This window comes from Agelaius phoeniceus, chromosome 13, assembly GCF_051311805.1.
Source record: "Agelaius phoeniceus isolate bAgePho1 chromosome 13, bAgePho1.hap1, whole genome shotgun sequence".
NCBI classification, from domain to species: domain Eukaryota; kingdom Metazoa; phylum Chordata; class Aves; order Passeriformes; family Icteridae; genus Agelaius; species Agelaius phoeniceus.
The window spans coordinates 18,641,025-18,660,124 of record NC_135277.1 but is presented as its reverse complement, the minus strand read 5'-3'; the positions used below and the strand labels follow the sequence as shown (position 1 = coordinate 18,660,124).

Here is a 19,100-nt window from a genome sequence, read left to right as displayed (position 1 = left end):
CAGCAGAGACCATGGCAATGTCCCCTAAACATCACAGAGCTCATGTGGGGACAACCAGAGAGATTCCCAAGGGCCTTCAAGAGGCTGCTGGTAAAGGAGAGGGGCACAGCTGATACAGCAGATCCCAGAGATGCTTCTTGGCCATGGAGACTGAAAACCAAACACTGGCATTTGAAGGGCAGTGTCTCAGAGAAGGAAGCTGATGGCTGCAGGGATGAAAGCCTGAGAAAACCTGCATGGGCACTGGTAAAGGACCTGGGGATGGGAGGGGCTCAATGGGATTAAACAGTTGAAACTTGGTAAAAAGCCTGGAAATCATTCCTTTCACATGGAGGAACACCACAGGACAGGAGGAATAAGGAGACCTGAAGAACCCTCCTGGATATGCTAACAGTAGCTAAGCAAATAAGTAACAAATAAGCCTGGGAAAAGCCAAGGGGACACACCAAACTAAGAGGAGAAGTACAGACATCTCAGAGGAGCAAGTGAAGAGCCAGAGCTGGCACGCAGCTGGAGTCATGCCGAGGACACTGCCTTGGGCAGTGCTGTGCAGGCAGGGAGAGACGTGGGAGGCAGCTTGGCAGAGGGAAAAAGCCTTTCTCCATCACATCAGCAACTTCCCTTCCCACCCAGAGAGGAGCAAGTGCCCTCTCTGCCCTCTGTGCTGGCAGTCTCCACAGCTGCCATCCTCAGAGACTGCTGGGCCCCGGTCCTGTTCCTTGAGCTGAGTATCTCCCATCTCCCGGAGCAGGGTGCTGGCAGCAGTGACTTCTCTCTGAGGAGACCTCCAGGAATGGGGCATTTGGCACCCCCAAAGGATGCTTTCACTGCTTCTAGAAAAAGGCTCAGCAGCACAGACCCCATTCCCAGCATGTGGCTGCTCCCAGGGCAGTTTGGGAATGAGCACAGCAGAGCAGTGGAGACCTGGCTAAGTTTAATCCCCATAAAGTAGAAACCTGATGAACCCCATGACTGAGCACCAGCACTCAAAACCCAGAAAACCCATCCTTTATCACCAATCCTTGGCTTTTAAAGACTCAGGCCATTATCAGGAGGATTGGGCAGGAGTCCTGGTGTCCATAAGGAGCCGTGCTCCCCAGCACAAGGAGCACAGCAAGACAGCAGTTTATCCAAGTTATTTTCTCTGTCTGAGGAATGACATTAAAGGCGGTGAGGGGCCTGGACAGGAGCCTGCCCTGCCTCCTTGCCCTACACAGACACTGACTGCAAGCTCACCCAGTGGCAAGGAGCCATCCAGAGCCCTGCTGCAGGGACTGAATTTGCCAAGAAGCTGAAGAGAGGCGCAAGGCACGGGCAGCAGCAGGCAGTGATTTATGGAGCTGCCGTGCCTTCCCAGGTCACACATCCATAGGAGCCTCACCTCCTCTGTGGGCCAGCAGCCAGGCTGATTATCTGTCATATGCTACAGGATGCAGTGCCAACAGCCCAGCACAGATCACCCAGCTTGTTTGCAAAAAAAAAAAAAAATAATAATAAATAAAACCCTGTAGATCCAGGTGACCGGCTTTTGCTCAAGCCCACACTTGCTGGTGGTAGGTGATCATCACAGCAGCCTGCAAGAAAGCAGGTAATGCCTGGAGGCTGACCCTCACCAGAGCTCCTGGAAAGCACAATGGCAGCTGGCAGCAGGAGCAGGGCTCATGGGAGCAGCTCTGCAGCTGCCTGGCATCTGCCCGTGGGTCTTCTCCCACCTCGACTCACCCCAAATCCAGCCCTAGGGTTTCTCTGGTGTTACAGGCTCTGGGATAGAGCTGGGTGCTCCATGAATCCTGACACTGGTGCAGAGCTAAAAAAGCAGGAAAACAGACAGTGGGTGCTCACAGGGCTGTGTGCACAAGCCACGTGCCTTTTACAATTAGCCCCTGCTGACGAATGCACTTTTTTCCCAAAAAATCAATTTTAAGAAATCAATTTTTCAGAAATTTAGATTTAATATGGTATTTCCTCCAAATCCTTTTTCCTCTGGCAGACCTGAGGGATAAGCTGAGAACCACCTGCACTCAAGTCACTGAGCTGAATCACGGCAGCCTGAAGGACACGAGCTTCTGGAGCTGCCTGCTGCCAACACTGCATTAACCTTTTTTTCCCCTTCCTTCTGTTTTACTGAGTAATCCCCAGATGCAGCCACTCGGCAGCAAGATGCCATTCAATACTCCTCAGGGAGTCTCAGAGCCTTTCCTCCCACTGGGATCAACAGTGGAAAAAGGTTTGTGGTTCTTGTATGACAGTCCTGTAATGAGAATCCCATAAATTCTTAACTGTATTTCATCAGGAGTTTGTAAGGGAGAAACCAAATTTCAAGAAGAGAAACTCAAGACGTGGGTTGAGACTTTGAGAAACCAATTTTTTGTTCTCTTGGATTCTGCCAAATATCTTGGACGATGTCAACTTTTGAAGGAAGGGATATTCAGAGATCCTCCAAAAGAAGATGTGCAACACCTGAAGCTTATAACCTAATCACCAATGAAAATACAGCCCAAAACAGTGACCCAACCTTGTGTTTTTAGAGGAGCAAACAAACCCAAAAGAGCCAAACAGTCACGACTGAGAGCAAAACAGTAAAGATTGAGAGTCTGGGTGCATGACCACAATAAAGCTTTACTCTTATTTTTTAGCCCATTTTGGCCCCATCAGCTGCATGTTGAGCTCGAAGAAACAGGGCCAACACACTCTGTCCCACAGGACAGGTGGCTCCTCAGAGAGATGAGACTTCATCCACAAGCAATCTAAGGAACATATTCTCATCTGTGACTTCAAAGCACCTGACACACCTGGACCCCCTCATTAGGTAATCCAGAACCTACATGTTTTTACACCTCAGATATATCATGGAAGGCCACACACATGCAGGAGTCATCCACTGCTCCACAGCCATGGCGAGAAGCCTGCAGTGCCAGCCAAAACTTGGACCAGGAAGGACCAGAGGTGATAATCTGGGAACAAAAATGAAACTTTGGGGTTGTGAGCCAGGCTCTGTCCCAGCCAAGCTTGCGTGCTAGAATTTTAAGAAGGGGGTTGTTTGCTGACAGCTTAAAGGATTTATGGGAAGGATTAACCATGGCTTTGCTGATGAGGGAACCGGTGGCAAACTCGGAGCAATCCCAGGAGCATGGGGAGAAGCTGGAAGAGGACAGGGAAAGGGCGGATGAGCCTACAACAAAAACAATAGGGACAGTTTGTTTTGCACAGTGAACTTGACTGGGAGCGGCTCTTCCCAGCATTAACAACCTTGGTTTGGTGCCCACCAAACATGGGACAGGCAGCTCTGGAGTCCTGCCTTCACAGTGCTGGATCACTGGGGTAACTGGAGGTGCCCAGGATCCATACAAGTGAGAACATCACACACCTCAGCCATGAGGAAAGGTGCCCAAAAAGAAGAGAGTGCAGAAGGTCCGGAGGGGAAGGACGTGGTGGTGGTGGGAGTCCTGCTCTGGAGGTGGGGGAGGAGGGAAATCCTGCTGTGAGCAGCAGGCAGCAAGGAACTGCAGATCCACAGCACTGGAAAGCTTTGTGCTCTTGCTTAAGAACTCTGTGAAGTGTCTACAACTGAATCGGGCTTATATCCAGGTGAATAACACAGATAAAAAGCAGGAGGCTACAGATCTGCTGCTGACTGCCAGAGGAACACGAACCTGGAGGGGTTTGCTCCAGGAAGCACGGGATGCTGGTTACCAGGAACACACATAGACAGATCAATGGACTTGTCTGGCAAGCTGGAGCCCAGCAACAAGGGCATGTTCCAGCTGTGAACAGCTAATCCACCCTCTCAACCCAGTGCAGCTGCTCAGCAAACAAGCACGGTCCCCTTAAGAGAAAGCACAATCAGCCCAGATTTAGCTGGAAGAGGGTGGGGATATCGCTGAGCTCCAAGCCATGGTCTGAACCTTATCTGCTGCTTTAATACCTATCAGTGTTGATACAGATTAAAGGATTAGTCAGGATTACTGAAGGCAACCCCCCTTCGCCCCAGGCAGTGAGGATGGGCATGGGTGCAGTGCAATTCCAGTCTTCCCCTGTGACCACAGCCCTTGGCTGCACCCTTGAAGAGAAGGAGCCTGAGAAACGTCTGATTGAGAGGCTCTCCATGAGTGATGGCAGCCACAAAACAGACACAAGGGAGTGAGACTGGGCTCCCTGGGAAGAAAACAAAGACTCACCAGCCAGAATCCAAGTGGGACTTGGGTTTGTTGTCCCTACAGTTGCCTACCAACACAGGAAGCCTTCATGGACCAGCACCACCACCAGAAGAAACCACCCCACCACAATCCACCCATGGCTGTTTATTCCTGCTGTGGTCCAAAGCCCTCTTTTCCTAACAACAGGCATTTATGGACTGTCAGGAAACTGCCTGGTTAAAACCTGCTTTCGATGTCACTCAGCACAGCTTTTAATTGGATCATGCCCCTGACCCAATTCCCCACATGGTTGCACAAACCCTTGAGCATCGATGTGGGAAGGGGTGGCCAGGAGCAGCCAGGACACCTCCTGGGGGAGCAGCAAAGCTCCAATGACTGCACAAGGAGGCAGGAAGGCTCCTGTGCCCACATTTAGGCTGAACACAAACCTGTGAGGAAGCTCTCCACTGAGATCTCCCATCTTCCAAGAGATCATCACCAAATACCATCTGTATCCAGAGAGCTTTTCCTAAAACCTGGCTGGGCTGAAAGTGGTTCAGGACAATGGCGAGAAGACCATGAGGTGAGTTTAAAAGACCCTTCCAACCCAAAGCAGCCTGTGAGTCTATGAAACACTAAGATGGAACCACACCTGGCTCCTCCAGCTTTTTTGCTTCTCACACCAGGACAACAGTAGGGAATGGCAGAGGCACTGAAGCTGTCAGCAATAAGAAGACAGGCAATGCTGGGGCAAAGACCACAGAGAAGGACATCACTGATCTGAAATGATCACCTGCCAGAACCAAACTCAGCTTACAGAACCACAAAAAAGTTTGGGTTGGAGGGGACCTTAAAGCTCATGCAGTTCCAAGCCCCTGACATGGGCAGAGACACCTTTAAACTTCTCCAGGTAGTGCACTCACATCCATATGTCAACATCCCACATCCTGCAGTGATTCAGGGATGAAACTCTGCATCAAGCCTCAAGCACAAGGCAGTACCCCTGTGCATCCCCACTCCCCCCAAACCAGCTCCTCTGTAGGGTGAAGCCCAGGCAGCTGCTTCAGACATCAGTTTCTTCCCACTAAAACGCTACCAGGCTACACATGGCTCAGGAAGGAACGTGGAGCCCTGGCCACAAAAGATACACCCAGATAAAACTCTTTTCCTCTGTGCAGAGAAGATCTGAGTAAGGGAAAAGACCAAAATTTTCACCAAATTGATCACACTTCACTCAAAAGCACACACAGTACAATCACCTCACCATAAGAAACCAGCTGAAGACCTGCAGTGTCGGACATTCAAATGATACTAAAAAAGTCTAACTATGCTGAGATGTTAATTTTGGTCCCATAAAAGCAAGCAGGGTTCCATAAAAGCAAGCTGCACTGGGCATTCGGGGGCCAACAGCAGTAAATCTGACACTGGAAGAGCATGCCAGCCCAGTGCCAGGACAGGGTGATTAAACCCTTACAAATTCTTGGCCCAGATGGAAGAGTGGCTACTTTCAGCCTCATTGGGTCACAAGCCAGCTGGAACCCTTGAGTGAGTCTCCAGAGCCAGGGCCCCCATCCTGCACCATGACCCCAGGCAGAAGCCAGAAGGGCTCCCAGCCAGCACTCATGTGTTCAGCCATCCTGGGGATTTGAGGAGCTCTGCAGGCAGAGACACCAAGGTGGCTTTTGATGATGTTTTCTGATGGTGCTTTCCAGAGTTCCTGGTCCCAGAGCAAAGAGAAATCCCTGAGTAGGAACATTGCCCCACCAACGCTATCTCCTCCAGGTTAATACCGTAACTGTTTATGGAGTCAAGCCTACCAGGAGTTGGACTTGATGATCCTTGTGGGTTACTTCCAACTCAGGATATTCAATGGGTCATGACTTCAATCACCTGCTCACAGGCCATGGTGTGATTCCCAGGTGGGATACACAAGCCACTAGCCAAGAGTCTCCGAGAAAGTCCTTCTATGAGCATGCTTTTAATAGTGCCTTGTTGATTGTGAATTGACTGAACTGACCCAGAGCAGCCAATCCTAGCTCCTTTGGGAGAGGCACAGGCAACATACAGCCCATAGAAGTGTGTTAAGCTTCCTCCAGCAGCTCTGACTCTGCCCTTTAGGAAGCAGATGGCATCCAAACCATATTTTGCTTCAGGGCCACGCAAGTTTGGAGAACACATGCCGTGTGTACCTACATATCTCATCAAGGAAGAAGTTCAGCTCCCTGTCACTGCACAAGTTGTCAAACAAAGTCACAGCATAAGGACATGCGATTTTTAGCAAAAACACTGCCAGAAGGAGAATGACAAAGGGGGCAGCATTAAGGCTGCTGTGCTCTGCTGAGCTCGGCACCTCAGCAGGTGCTGAGAGCCAAACTACTCCAATGTGGCACCAACCTACTTTCAGATGGATCTTCATACAAAACCTCACAGATTATCTGCATCACACTGCCACCATCACATCCTCAACACCTAAAGTTACACCAGCTATCACCCTCATTACATCAGCTCCTCACAGGAGATGACAACCCATCCATGAGCAATCCATTGTGGGGTGTGAGGAAGATGGATGCGTGCATCAGCAGTGTTCCCATCAATCCGACCACACTGCATGCAGATCTCTCCTCTCAGGGATTCAGTCACTCAGCCACAAACTCCCAAAACTTCCCTGACTGCTATTAGATCACCTCAGGCAACACGTGACAAATTCAAACACTCTTGTGGAAAATTTATAGTGCTCCAACCTCCCAGCAGGAACAACAATCTGGAGCATTTGGGGCTTCCTAGGATGGTTCTTCATGCTCACCCACAAATTGTTTTACAAGACAAAGTCCCAAGAGCAGTACTTAGTCTCAAGCAAAGATTATTTTTGGCAGCTTTATCAGAACAGTTCTCACTCCCTTAATCTCTCCTTGGATGAAAGTACATTTAGGAAAACAGTCCAGATGCTGGAATATCAGTAAAACAAAAAGCAGTGGTACAATGCAGTCTTGAAAAGCCCTTTACAAATAAACACAACTTGGGGGGGGGGGGAGGGGGGGGTTCTGCTCAGCAATTTCTGGTTTCTGCCAGGCCCACACTCATAAACCAGAACTACATGCTCCCCTCCCCAGGAATCAGAAAACAAAAGCTGGTTTGGGTTACCCAGCTGCAGGACACACATGCAAGAACTGCTCTTGCAACTCTCCTGCCCCTAAATGGTCAAGCTACTCATACCACTCCATGGATTTTTAATCAAATATTCCAAAATAACAATTTACAAAAGGAGTTACAGCTGAAACAAGAAACTTGGACTAAGAAGATGTTATGGGAAACTCGCCATCAGCTCTAAGTGAGGATCTGGGGAGCTGAGATTTCATTAGCTCTCCAGATGAAACAGCAACAGGTTTGTCCACTCCTCACACATCTTAGTTTGAAACCGGACATCATCCACGAAGGCTTTGAACCTCATAGCAGATTTCTCACTCCCAACAGCACTCACCAGCAACAGCTCAGCACCACTGAATCACAGACCAGTTTGGGTTGGAAAGGATGTTCAAACTCTCTTTCCAATCTCCTGCCATGGGCAGGGACACCTCCCACTATACCAGGTTGCTCCAACCCCCCTCCAACCTGGTCTAGAACACGTCCAAGGACGATGCAGCCACACCTTCTCCAGGAAACCTGTGCCAGGGCCTCACCACCCTCACAGGAAACAATTTCTTCCCAATATCCCATCTAACCCTGCCCTCTAGCAGTGGGAAGCCATTTCCCCTTGTCCTAGCATTCCAGACCCTTGTCCAAAGTCCTTCTCCAGCTCTCTTGGAGACCATTTAGGCAGTCAAAGGGGCTCTAAGGTCTCACTGGAGCCTTCTCTTCTCCAGGTGAACACCCCCAGTCCTCCCAGCCTGGCTCCAGAGCAGAGGAGCTCCAGCTCTCTGAGCATCTCTATGGCATTCTCTGGACTCACTCCTGCAGCTTCTGATGTTGGTCCTCCAGACTGGAGGCAGCTCTGCAGGTGGTGAATCACCTGAGCAGGTGTCCCCCTCCCTCCACTTGCCAGCTCCACTCCTCTGGATGCAGCCCAGGTTGGCTTTCAGGGCTACAAGCAGACACTGCCAGGCCACATCCAATCTGTCCCCCACCAGCATCCCCAGGCCCCTCTCCCAGGGCTGTGCTCAATCTATTCTCCACCCAGCCTGTTTTTGTGCTAGGGATGGCACCAACCCAGGGGCAGGACCTTGTACTTGGCCTTGCTGAACTTCATGAGTTTCACACAGACCCACCTCTCCAGCCTGCCAAGATCAACCTCTTGAAGAAATACAACCACACCACAAGACTCTCTCAAACTCCAAGGCCACTATTAGTAAAAATTACACCAACTCCTCCTCCTGAACCATGCTGGCCATCTCCAGCAGGTCTGGGATGACTTTCATCATCTACTCCCAGAAGACTCAGCCTCATTTCCAGCTGACAAGTCTCCAGCATTTTGAAGAAGATTTATTTTCTCCCTCCCCTCCCAGCCAGGGAGGGCAGGAATGCTAATGGCATCCCATTAAACGAGCCAGAAGAAACCCAACCCACCTGGGCCAAGGCCCTGTCTTTGCCCTTCCCATTCACTGGCAATCTCAGTATGAAGTGTGGTTGTCAGAAGATTTCTTGGGCTTTCTTAAGTTCTTCTGCCAAGTTCTGATTAAAATCCTCCTAAGTGGTTTTCTCTTTATTCCATTTCCTAGAACTGAGAAGCAAAGCAGACCTGAGAGCAGCTCTTGAGTGCTGGAGCTAACAGCCCCCAACACAACCAAGCCATCTGAGTCTCCCACACCGGCTCATTAGGATCAAAAGGAAATTGAAAGCAACGCTCCTTCCATCTCCCATATCAGACCATCAGCTCCCAGAGGAGGCTGGGTTTTAATGGCCTCACTCCCTGGCAGGAGGCTGGGATTGCTCAGCTGACAGGGGCTGCCGAGCCACCTCACTGGGCGCTGCCTCAGCATCATGTTTGAAACAGCTCAACCAGGAAGGAACATTCCCAAAGGCTTTGGGACAACACACAACAGTGAAGCAGTGGTAAGGAGTAAAGCACTGCACTGTAACACATCTCTATGCCCAAAAACATCCCATTTACTCCAGTCTCTCAGCCCTACTTGACATGCTCTGGTTCATGATGGTGACTTCAAAAGAGAAGGCAACCTCTCATCACAACCTCTCATCACGGGCTCCTTGTGCTACCACCTTGAGATCTGCACCAAACTGGATCCCCTCTTTGCCCAGAAAAATCTGTCTGCTTTCTTTTGGTGGCCTGGAGGATGAAACCATTGGTTTCTTGCCCAGAAACAGGCACCTGCAAGTCTAGTCACTCGTTCCTGTGGCCAAAGGCCATCAGGTCACCATGAAGATGGCTCCTGTCCTCCCAGCCAAGAGCTGAGGAGAGCCCCTTCCCTGTCAGAAGGCAGACACATTTGGTCCTGGGGCTCAAGCACACTGAGAGCACTGTACAAGGGTGGTGCAAAGGAACCCCAAAACAGCCTCTGTTCATACAAGAAAAACGAGAACCAGATGTGCTGTTGCCCTCTCTGCTGTGTCCTCCTCCTTTGCAGGTGCCCATAGAGGGAGCTGCTCCTGCCAGAGCCTGTACTGATGAGTACACAGCCTGAAAATCCCAACAATTCCATTTTTTAATGCTGTGAACCTCCTCATGATCCCTGGGGGAACAGGCATACACTGACCCTACTGAGAGACCACGTGGACAGGACACACACTGGTCCAAGCTACTGCTGAGAGATCTATCACAGGGAACACCAACAGCTCCTGTTTTCTTGGTCCAGAGGAAGCAGCAGGGGGGGAGCACAGGCTGTGAGCCCCTCTAAAGCAGGGCCTTTTCCTGGCACCTGGCTCTTCCACAAGCCAGGCAGTGATCTGGCAAAGCCATGGCATATTTGGTCATGTTTAGCTGTGGTTTCACATGCAACCTTGGCTTTTTGTATGCAAGATCCAGACCCAGTCTGAAAGCTAAACCACCTGCTCTCCCCACTACCAAGGGGCTTTGACTCTTCCCCCAGGTCAGGCAGCTCTTCCCATGGGGTTTGACCAAAAGGCTGGTTTCCTTCAAAGGGCCGTTCACCACTCAGCCCCTCCAGCTAGCTCATCCTACCCACAAAGAAAAGCACTAATAGCCAGCCTGTGAAACCATAAAACACTAATGCCCAAAAAGTTCCTGCTCCTTGAAATGTTAATGCTGAGCAAAGAAAGAAACCTTCCTGTCAGCAAACCAGGTCCATGATACATAGACACAGTCACCTTCCTCCCCTCCAAGCCACAGAACAGCAAACAGCCCTGGAAACCCTGAAACTTCTCTCTGTGTACAAAGCCCGCACAGATCCACTGGTCCCACCTGGGCAGGAGAGGCTTTGCCAGCACAGGACAGCTGTGCTTGATGACCCTGTCACCACCTCCAAGAGCTGCCTGGAGCCCAGCCATCCTCCCCTTTCAGCCTTGGAAAGCAATTTCCCCTGGCCTCTGAGCACATAGAGCCCAGACCCAGTGCTCTTCTGCTCCTCCAAGCCTTTCTTAGCCATTTGATCCCCAGAACTTGGCTCCAGATTTCATAGATTCATAAAATCTGAAGAAGACCTCCAGTGGCTGGACCTCTCCACGTTCACCACCAAACCCCAAGTGCCACAGCCACACACTTTTTGAACACTTCCAGGGATGGTGATTCCCCCACTTCCTTGGGCAGCCTGTTCCAACAATGCCTCACCACCCTTTCACTGAACCCTTTCTTTGTTCCTTTCTCCTTGCAAAGGGGCATCCATTCTTTACACCACATGGGTCAGAGGGACACAGAAGTGCAGACCTGGGGCTTGGACAGGATCCCAAGCTGGCAGGGCAGCACCAGCTGGAAATACTTGCCTGGAGCTGGTGTAGTCACAGTAGCCATGGCTCTCAGTGTGCACCTTGTCTGGTGTGGGACCACATGGACATCAGAGCCTTTCCTCTGCACCACAGCCATGATGGAGCATCCCAGCTGCAGTGGTACCAGTGATTTTTGGGATGGCCTTTCCTTTCAGACAACAGACCCCAAGACTCCACTTGCCACCATCCACAGACAACCCACCAGGTGGCTGCAGCTCTCCCTCCTCTGGTCCAGCCCAAACACAGGACCAAGTCCCAGCTCCAGGGTCCTTTTTCTGTGGGCTGATCCCAGGATGGTGACCACCAGCCACATGGCATGCAGTTGACTCCAGAACACGCCTCAGCCATCTGTTAACCATATGAGAGGGCCATTCCCAGTGTGGGAGGCAGTGTATCTGCACCCCAAAGAGTGGAGAGAGGGGTGGGAGGGTGAGCAGGGGGAGTCTGGGAACAGCATTTGCATTGTACCTGGGGAAATAGCACAGCACTGCATTTCTGGGGCTAACTGGGGGAGAGACAGAGCTTCCCAGAAGGAAATTACTTTCTGCCTTGGGAAAAAAACCAAACCACAACCTGTGGTACAACAACCACAGGATTTGTAGCTGCAATGGTGCCTTCTCTACCCAGAGCACCCTTGTGCTCCCCCCAGCAAACCCCATGCTCAAGCCTAACAGGAGCAGCCAATCCATGCAGATGACAGGGGAAACTCAGACACACAGGCTCCAGCAATTGCGTTAAGGGAGGGCAGCCCAGGGGCTTCTCTTACTCCCTCAGCACCAGACAAAATCCACTTTTGAGCTTTATCACATCCCATCCCCTCACCAAAACATGGTGACTCCACATCACATCCCAACCAGAATTCCAGCTCAGGCCTGCAGAGCAGGAATGCCCTCTGCACTATTCACCACAACACATTCCAAGACATCCCAAGTGAACGAGGGCCAGACAGTATTTTAAGGTAAATCTAGATACCAAGTTCTAAAGCCACTTCAGGGGAAAAGTCAGCAGATGTGAGTAGATGCCATCACCTCACAGTACAAAAGCTCCATGGTAGCATCTTCCTGCAAAGGGATTTATCCTGCCCACAGAACACTGGGATGGAGCTGGCACCATTCAGCTGGCAAGGCTGGGGGCACAGGAGGAGGAGGGATGGGGAGCACAGGCACCATGTGCTTTCCTGGGTTCAGCAGAGCTTGCCAAAGCTACTGTGAGCCCTGTGAGAGGCCAGTGAGCCCCTAAAACCTTTACACCACAGCATGGCCCCAGCAAAGCCCCCATGTCCAGCCCCAGGTGCCACTACCACTGCTATGCCACCACCTCCAGCCCCAGTGCCATCACCACTGCCCATGCCCCATCCATGCCAGCCCACAAGCTAAGCTCACCCCAGAAAACCCTGAGCACATTTATTTACATCAGATCAGTTCCCTGAGCTGGTCTGTGGGCAGGAATGAGTAACAGGGACAGGAATATCTCGAGCAGATGTTGTCACCGAATACAACATATCGTCAGGCTGCTGGTGGCTTTAAATCATTCCGGAGCCTGGCAGTTGCTTCCCAGCCCTGGGCTGCTCTCCCAGCTGCTGCTCAACAGCTCTGAGCCCTGGGGTGGCTCCTCCTGCACCCAATGAGTGCTCAAGCTCCAGGCACTGATCACCACGAGGTAGGAATGTCACAAAACCACCCCAGAAAGTCCACAGCAATCACCACTGCCTTTTCTCCTGCCTAACTTCAGCTCTGGGGATATAAGTGTGTTGGCCCTCTTGCCCAACACATCTCCAGGGTTGCATGCATACAAGGATTCACAGGGAAGATGGATTTCACAGCTCCAGCCCAAAGCATCCTCGAGAGCAGCAGCAGAGCAATGCAGCACTGTGAAAGCAGTGGCACAGAAGATGTCATGCCTGCAGCAAACAGGGAAAAGGCAGCGAATCCCCAACCAAGCAGCCTCTAAAAGCATAGGAGGGGAAATGCAGGCAGCCTGTGCTCTGCTGCCCTTTCCTGTGGCCTCCCTGGCTGCCGGGTGGAGAAGCAGCTTTGCTCATTAGCGGGTTATTCCTGGCACACTCCCCCTGCATCAGCTCCCCGGCAGGGCTGCGGGAGCAGCTCGCTGGGTTTTGAAGCCTTCGGGGTTGCACAGCGCTCCAGAGGCGCAAATCTTCCTTTAAAGAAATCTCCCTCGGCAGATAAATGGTGCTGGGTAACTGGGGTCATTAGGCTAATGAGCAGCTACCGCCAGCCTGGAAGCAAAGCAAAAAAACACCACAGAGTCTACCAGAGCCCGTTAGCCTCAAAATCTGACCCATCTCCAGCAGCTGCCATCGCTCTCAAGGGAGGAATCAGGTCCATGAGTCAGCAGGATCAATCACCCGCCGGCCTTCCCATCAAAATCTCTCATCAAAGCACTGGGGGAGCAGATTTGCAGGTCACTTGCACCAAGGAAGCTGAGAAGGGGCTGTTCCACCTCTGTCTCCCCTCTATCAGCCCCTTCATTACCACGGTGTCGTTCTGCTCTCACGCTTCAGGAGTGGGGAGGTTTTTTTCTCTTCTTTCCCAGCACTGCTCTATTTCCTACCACCATGTCCTTGACAGGGAGCCACATGTCCTGCTGTCCATTCTGGTGGAGATTGAGCCATGTTTCGGCATGACAGCCAATTCACTGCGATACAGCAATGCTGATGGGTCAGGCATCAAAGCTAACTCAGCCTTTCAGTCCTTCCTAACACGGCCATCTGGGAAAGCAACCAGGGAAAGATGCAATTTTCCCTTTGCAAAGCCTTCAGAGGTGGGATCAGCTGGAACTCCCAGCCTGCTACATCCAGTGGTTATAAAAGAAAGCCCACATATAAATAACCTCTCAGCAGGAGCCAAAACTCCAGCAGTAACCCCATGGTTTGAAGTGAACGAGGCCAATTTCCTCCTTTGTAGCTCTTGACACATGTTGGCTGCGTGCCCCCTTCTTGCCTTGTTCCTAGAGCAGAAGGCTCTGGGCGGCGGAGCCGGGGACAATAAGGAAATGAGTGGTGTCATTCCCAAGGACTCCCAACACAGCTCTGTCAGCAGCTCTGGAGGCAGCCAATTCCAGCACTGCTGGAGAAAAAGAACCACGGCGAGAGGATCAGGCAAGAGCCGGTAGCTGCCTGCACGTCCTTGCCACCTCCCTGGGCTGCCCATGTCACGCTGGTTGCCACTGCCTGGAAAGAAACAAGCCCTGCAGAGCAAGGACTGGGAAACAACTTCTCCCCAGGGTTTTGGGCATGAAGAGGTCCCTACCCAAGCACTGGGCTTCCCACATGCCCTAAAAATCCCTGGGTAAAAAAAGAACAGGGTGAGCACAAGCTCCAAAGCCAGCTTTGGAGGGGCTGAAAAAGAAACAACTGTTTTCACCAAAAACAGCTCCACTGGGAGTTTCTCCATCCAAACTCTGGCCCTAAGACAAGGAACCTCACAGGAGTCAAAATCCCAAGCACATCTTCAAAGCAGAAGGCCGGGATCACCCCCAACATCTCATCCAGGTTCTCTCCCACGTCAAGAAATGATCCTAAGAGTGTCTGTGGCCATCTCCTGTTAGGCTTGGACCCAGTTGAGGGACTGGGAAATCTCACCTCTTCGAGCTAGAGTCACACAGGAATCCTCACCCCAATCCTTGCTGCTACATGCACAACCAAGTCTCATCCCTTCCCCCAGCAGTGGAAAAATGGCTAAAAAGAGGCAACCATGCTTTCACTCCAGGTAAAGGATTAATGGTGCAGGACACCTGGGACTTGGGGGTCCCACTGAGGCTGTAGGACCAGCACTGGGGGCACCATGCAGGTCTGCAATCCTGGATTAGGGCAAGAAGGTCCACAAAGGTGACACCAAAGCCACCCTGCAAACTGCTGGATAAGCCAGCAGCAGCAGGGACAGTGCACAGATGCATTTTTGGGTGTATTTTTTTTTTGGCAGCTGCCACTGGTGGTGTCACCACCCCACTGTCTCCATTGTCACCTGACCCCAAACACTCCCTCCGTTGCCACACTGTCCTCCCACAGAACTGCAAGGGCATTTTCACACCAGTTTTGGTGTGAACACACTGCAGTGTCCCCCATCTTACAAGAGCCCCTCTCTATCAGGTCACCCACAGCAGGGATGTCTGCTCTGAGCACGCACAGGACATCACTACACTGTGCCTAGGGAGAAATTCAGGAGAAAAAAAATGCACCGGTGCCTTCCACCCCCTCTCCCTCAGAGGGACACGGATGAATCCACCCTCCTGGTTGCCCAAAACCGCAGCACACGTGACCCAGAGAGGCTTTTCAGAAGAGCCGAGTCTCCAGCGGCTTCTGTTTGCCTTTCCCTTGTCTGCAGCAGCATCACATCTGGATGCTCGTCAGAAGAGAAGGGAAAAAAAAAAAAACCCCTCCCTCCTCCTGCTGAACAACCTCTCAATCAAAACAAAGCCGGAGCGGCAGCCAAGAGCTGGGAGGCTCTTTTGTTTAATGCTCAACATCCCCCGGCTGGGCCAGCACGCCCCAGAGTGCCGGGAGCGGGTGCAGGGGCCCGGGGTGAGCAGTGTGGTGGGTGCAGGGCTGCTGAGCAAGGGGCCAGCTCAGCCACCAGCCCCAAGGCCAGCTCAGCCATGCCACGGCAGCTGGTGGGGCAAAACCAGCGCTGCTCCTCCGTGCACGGCCATTTTGCTGAGCTCGGCTGCTCACCGAGCTGCCATTCCCTCCCAGCACCAGTGTCCCTGCAAAGCAAAGCAAAGCAAAGCAAAGCAAAGCAAACTAAACCCCAGCTCAGCTCCAGCCATCCCCAGTGACCCAGGGACTGACCCAGCCACTGGTCACCATGCTCATGAGTCCACCAGCACAAGATCTTTTCTCTCCCTGCTGTGAGTATTTTAAGCTCCCACTGCTGCCCCTCCAAATATTTTTTGGAGCTCCGAGGACCTTCCCAGGCACTGACCACAGCCAAAAGCAAACCTTCTCAAGGGGCTCAGCCCATCCCATCCCAGAGATCCTGGAAAGTCTCAGCAGGGTTATCACCAGTGGGTTTCATCAAGATCAGCCCCATCTCTGGAGAAGTTAATTGCCTATGCCCCAACACACTGATGGCATCAGGTTTGAGGAGAGCACGTAACAAGCCAGGACACAGCCAAGATCCACACCAAGAAAAAGGATATTTGGGATATTCAGCTCCTGAGGCTTCACCCCAGAAAGCAGCAACCAGAGCCATGGGGTCATGCTGGCAAAAGACATCCAATGGAGCCCAAGGGCCACGTCCACAGGCTCCATCACTACTGTGTCAGACATGGGAGCAAGGGTGAACCTCCCTATGGACAGAGCCATGGAGCACCAACTGAGGTGGAAAAGTCTGGCAAAACCCAAAGCTCCTTCCTACACCCAACAAGGACTCGATGGCTGCCAAACCCTACAGCGAGATACTGGAAGAACACAAAAGCAGAAGTAGAGGCAAATGGGGAGAGCTGGTTGGGGCAAGAGCTGGCTGCGGCATTGAAGCACCTCGTCAAGGAAAAACGCTCCCTGCCAAAGCGCTCATTATTCCAGCCATGGAGATACAACAGAGCCTCCTGGCTGGCAGCTACTGGCTCAGCACATATCTCTTTTGTCTGACCTCCAGGGAGGTCACCCACCCCAGGCTGCAGCAGTGGAGGGACAGACAGTCTCCTTTTCTTCATCTGCAGATGGAGACCAGCTTCCCTGCCCGAAACGGAAGTGGGAGCAGCGCAGGGTTAAGCAAAGGACAAGCTGACGGAGACCAAAGGTTGGCCTGAGTCACGCTGTGGCTGTTCCTGTTTCAGTCTGAGCAAGTTTCTCGCTTGCCAAGCAGGGTTTGTCCCCAGGCCAGAATGAACCTGCCACCTTAATCCTCTCGATGCACTGCCTGGAGGAGCTGCCCTCCCTCCCACAGCCAGCACATACCTCTGCTCTTGGCTTGTCCTTTGGACTCCACATGCAGTTTTTGGGACGTGGTTGCAGCTTTCGGGAGATAGGATGAGCCCAAGGCCACATCCCCCACTGCATCCCATTGGTTCTCCACCCTGCCCCAGGCATCCACCCAGCCTCAGTCTCTTCCTCAAGACACAAAACTGCTTTCCCACCCCTTACCATGCAGACACCTTTCTTCTCCTCGCCCACGGCTTTCCCGACCCAAAGGAAGCCATCCAGCTGCCCCCAGGAGGCTGATGAAACACAGACAATGCTTCCTCCTAAGTGACACATGTTCCTGCAGATCCAGACATCAAATCCCTTCTCAAAACAGGGATCAGCCCTCCAGCCTGAGCTTTCAGCAAGGGGGTTATGCTTCAATCTGGACAACTAAAATGGCAGAACCATCCTCACCAGGTGTCAGCATGGAGAAGATAGAATCATTTGGGTTAGAAGTGACCTTAATGCCCATCTTTTCCGCCTCCTGCCATGGGTAGGGACACCTCCCACTAGACCAGGCTGCTTCAAGCCCTGTCCAACCCGGTCTGGAACAGTTCCAGGGATGGGGCAGCCACAGCTTCTCAAGAGAAACCCGTGCCAGGGCCTCACCACCCTCACAGGAAAGTGTTTCTTCCCAATATCCCATGTAGCCCTGTCTTCTGCAAGTGGGAAGCCACTGCCCCATGTCCTGGCACTCCTTGATCAAAGTTCCCTCTCCCGCTCTCCTGGAGACCATTCAGGCACTGGAAGGGGCCCTGAGGTCTCACTGGAGCCTTCTCTTCTCCAGGTGAGTACCCTCAGCTCTCCCAGCCTGGCTCCAGAGCAGAAGGGCTCCAGCCCTCAGAGCATCTCCATGGCCTCCTGTGGACTCACTCCAGCAGTTCCACATTCTTCTCATGTTGGGATCCCATGGCTGGAGGCAGCTCTGCAGGTGCAGTCTCAGTTGAGCAGGGCAGAGGCAAAATCCCCCCACTTCCCCTGCTGCCCACACAGGAGGAACGAGCCCAGGACACAGAGGGGTTTCCAGGTGCCAGCACACATGACCGGGGTGTGTGGAGCTTCTCGTCCACCAACACCACACATCACACTGGTATCTCCAACTGCAAAGAGTTTCTGCAGCAGTATCAGTGAAAGAAATAAATCTTTAATTGCAAGAACACAGCAAAGCCGTGCAGGGTATGACCCAAGGTCCAGCCAGCTCCAGTGTTGGCTGTCACAGCAGCCAGCACAGATGGCTATGAGGGAACATAACAGCCAAGCATGTTGAGGTATTTCCCAAACCAATTCCCAAGCTTCTGTCCTCCTCATGCTTTTCCCAAGCCAAAACACATTGCCCTGTACACCCCCCCAATGAGTTTGTCCTCCACAAACCCACTCAGGTGCCCCAAATCACAGGTGGACTTTCAGCATCCACAGCTTTTAGCAGCAGCATTCCAGTCCATCATGCAAAAGAGCATCTGCTGCTCTTCCTGGTTTCATCCACTTTGGTTTCTTAGCCAGAACAGACAAAGGAACAAGATGTCGCCACACCCCTCCTGAATTTTACAGGCTTCAATCACCTGCCCCAGGATGCCACTGTGCCCTCCCCACCCATCCCAGTGCCCACATTGTGATCCCCATGACAAAGCAGAAATCCTCCCAGGGAACCTCTGGCTGCAAACATGATGACAATGCTTTTCATATTCCCCAGCCACTGTCCTGACACCCTGGCACATGTTGATGGCAACAGGGCAAAGCCAACTCCAGCACACACACTTGTGATGCTCACCCTGTGTGTGACATACACACGGCTTCACAGGCACACACCAGCAACACCCTGTGTGCAGCTGGCACAGAGGAAAGCACAGACCTCCACACACTTGAAGCCTTCCCCATCTGAACCAGAAATCACATCGGCCACTGTGATTCCTCAGAAACCAGAGAAGAGTCCTGAAAAGTGGCCACATCCAGACACAGAGTAGCCACCCAGAGCCCAGCATTACCCAGATGGACAGGCAGCCACTCACCCCACTGGCCATCTGCCATTGACAGGGCTTTTAGTGCCTCTGGTGACCTGGAAGAGCAGCTTGGCCAGCTCAGCATCACCGCCACGTGTTAGTAGAGGAGTGACACGTCAAACATCACCCACAGCCACCCCCAGCCCTGGATCA

General features: G+C 52.2%; 1 protein-coding gene across 3 annotated transcripts in view; it reads right to left on the bottom strand.

Moving 5' to 3' along the window:
* ZNF609 (zinc finger protein 609) overlaps nucleotides 1-19,100 on the bottom strand; it is a 62,488-nt gene that overhangs the window by 28,178 nt on the left and 15,210 nt on the right. The window lies entirely within an intron of this gene.